This window comes from Bos indicus, chromosome 5 (genome assembly GCF_029378745.1).
Source record: "Bos indicus isolate NIAB-ARS_2022 breed Sahiwal x Tharparkar chromosome 5, NIAB-ARS_B.indTharparkar_mat_pri_1.0, whole genome shotgun sequence".
In the NCBI taxonomy this organism is placed as follows: Eukaryota; Metazoa; Chordata; class Mammalia; order Artiodactyla; family Bovidae; genus Bos; species Bos indicus.
In genome coordinates this window covers 32865979-32869287 of record NC_091764.1, presented here as the reverse complement: position 1 = coordinate 32869287, position 3309 = coordinate 32865979, and the positions used below count along the sequence as shown (strand labels likewise).

The 3309-nt window shown below is 40.9% G+C and overlaps 1 pseudogene; it reads left to right on the top strand.

Annotated features, from left to right (window-relative positions):
* The first annotated feature begins 517 nt into the window (after nucleotides 1-517).
* On the top strand, nucleotides 518-2827 carry LOC109558383 (dnaJ homolog subfamily C member 28-like; annotated as a pseudogene).
* Nucleotides 2828-3309: the final 482 nt, after the last annotated feature.

The following is a 3309-nucleotide window of genomic DNA, read 5'->3' as shown; positions in this document are numbered from 1 at the left end:
GTACCTTTCACTGTTCCAGAGATATACCCCATGAACCAAATATGAGTTTTGTGTACTTATCTTAGTATTTAGGCTGTGAGTGGCAGGACATATCTCCTTCACTATATACTTTCTAAATCAAGCAGTAAAGCAAAAGGAATTTTTTTTAGTGTTCAGATTTGTGAGATATTTCAAGATGGACAATGTTCAATTTTAAAAAATAACAAAATCATCTTTACCCATGATGGAAAGCAAAGTTTGATAAAGCAGTTTCTCAAACTGTCTAGGAATTTGGTAGTGAAATTTTTTTGGTGTAAAATCATTAAAATAATGTAATTTATTTTTGATGACTTCTCAAAATTCTTGAAAGGGATAGCTTTAATGTAATTTTAGATTCCCTCACTATTTTTGACCAAAACACATCAGCACAAATCAAGAACCATCTTCTGGATTTCCCTGATGGTACAGTGGATAAGAATCTGCCTGCTAATGCAGGGGACACAGATTCAATCCTTGATCCAGAAAGATCCCACGTGCCATGGAGCAGCTAAGCCTGTGCATCGCAACTACTGAGCCTGGGCTCTGGAGCCCAAGAGACACAGCTAGTGACGCCCAAGTGCTGCAACTATTGAAGCCCACAAGCCTAGAGCCTGTACTCCACAACAAGAGAAGCCACACAGTGAGAAGCCCCCACCTACTGCAACTAGTCCGAACAAAGCAACAAAGCCCAGGATAGCCAGAAATTAATTTTTTTTTTTTTTTTTTTTTTTTAAGAACGATTTTCGGCCCAGGACGGGGCGGGGCCTCCTGAAAGGTCCTGCTCCTGTCTTCTTGAGAAGACTAAGGCTTAAAGGAGATTCTGGGTTTCTCTGGTAAGGTAGGACATCTGTCCCTATTAGGTGTAATACTGCCCGCCGCACCCCGAGGATTCCCTCTGTGTAAAAGGCAGATGGTCTAGCCCAACGGCGGAGATTGCCGCGGGCTTCCGGCAGAGAAGCCTGTGGCGGGAAGGGCAGATGGCGCACGCACGCGCAGAGGCTCAGCTTGGGGGTGCGAGCCGCTGAGCTGCGTCTGAGATCATTGCTAGGGAAGAACTCTGGGTACCATAAGGAACACAACGTATGTGATGATGGCTCAGATCTTAAGACCTCATCTGAGAAGTGCTTCAGTGATTCCTAATCGAATGAAAATGGGTCCATATCTTGGTGTCATAAGAACTAGAATGATGTCAACTCATAAATCCAAAAGGAATATAAGAGAATATTATGGGCTGCTGAATCTGGATGAAGGCTGTTCTGCCGATGATGTCGGGAATCTTTTCGTAAGCTTACCAAACAATACCATCCAGACAGTGGCTCTAGTACTGCTGATTCTACAACGATTATAAGGATTGAATAAGCTTACAGGAAGGTACTTTCCCACGTGATAGAACAGACAAATCCCAGACAGAGTAAAGTTGAAGACACAGAAGAAGAAGAACAATTCAAATATAAAACACCCCCAACACCGGCCTTACTTAGGTTTTGAGGGTATTTGTTTGGGGACTCCGAGTCAACGAGAGAAGCAGTACAGGCAGTTTAGAGCAGACCGTGCAACTGAACAAGTGATGAATACCAAAAGCAGAAACTACGAAGCCAGTATTTCACTGATAGTGTCACTGTTAAAGATGTAAGACACAGTAAGGAACAAAGATAACTCAGGCAATAGAGCGTTTGGTGGAGGATCTCATTCAGGAATCAATGGCAAAAGGAGACTTTGACAATCTCAGCGGGAAAGGAGAACCTCTGAAAAAATTTTCTGGCTGTTCATATATTGATCCTATGACTCACAACCTGAACAGAATATTGATAGATAATGGATACCAACCAGAATGGATCCTAATGCAAAAGGAAATAAAGGATACCACTGATCAACTCAGAGAGGCAGTTTTAGTGTCGAGGAAAAAAACTTGGGAATCCAATGACATCAGCGGAACAGAAACAGTGGGACCAAGTTTGTGAGCAGTTTCAAGAAAACATTAAAAAGCTAAATAAGCGAATTAATGATTTTAATTTAATTGTTCCCCTCCTGACTAGGCAGAAGGTCCATTTTGATGCACAGAAAGAAATTGCCAGAACCCAGGAAATAAACACAACCCTTATAAAAAACAGAAGAAATCACAGATAAAAACCCAAAAAACACTGATCCGGGAGAAGGAGAGAAAACACCTGGAGTTAAGACAGTTTTCTTTAACTGGATGAATGTGTGGAAATGTATTAAAATATAACCATCCCAATGTTCACAGTACTGCCCCAAATAATTTTGAGTAATATTAACACCACACATAGAGGCTGAGGTTTCTTTCCTTAACACAAGAGTTTGAGAACTGTGCATCTCTGTGCTTTTCACAAAACAACCCACATCTCCAGTGATGTGTGAGTGAGTAAGAGAACTGTAAGAAACTGAGTCTGAGAAATATTCAACCAGCTTTGTTCTGAGGACATAGCAAGACAAGAGGAAACAATTTAATATTGACACTTGAGTTTATTAAAGCACAAAACTAGTCTAAGACTTTTGGGACCTTCTCTATATGGTTGGAAATGTTAGGACAGGAAATTAGTGTAATGGAGTTCCGGCAGTCTTCTTTTCTTTTTTTTTTTAATAAGGGCCTTCTCTGTGGATACTGAATAAAGAAACCACCAAACATCTAGGTTGTACTTTGCCCTGTTTAACTTCATGAGCCAATGGCAGCAAAGATCCATCAGCCAAACTAACTAATTTAGCTATTCTAGAAATAGACTCCAATGTCCACTTTAAAGAGTTTATTTTCTGACCTCTCAGAGGTGGGTTCAATGGAAACAAAGTTTCACTTATGGCTTCATCTCTAATCAGAGTCACCTATCTGAAGCCTCTTGAAGAATTTTCCACAGTTTATTGTGATCCACACAGTCAAAGCCTTTGGCATAGTCAATAAAGCAGAAATAGATATTTTTCTGGAACTCTCTTGCTTTTTCTATGATCCAGCAGATGTTGGCAATTTGATCTCTGGTTCCTCTGCCTTTTCTAAAACCAGCTTGAACATCAGGAAGTACACGGTTCACATATTGCTGAAGCCTGGCTTGGAGAATTTTGAGCATTACTTTACTAGTGTGTGAGATGAGTGCAATTGTGCGGTAGTTTGAGCATTCTTTGGCATTGCCTTTCTTTGGGATTGGAATGAAAACTGACCTTTTCCAGTCGTGTGGCCACTGCTGACTTTTGCAAATTTGCTGGCATATTGAGTGCAGCACTTTCACAGCATCATCTTTCAGGATTTGGAATAGCTCAACTGGAATTCCATCACCTCCACTA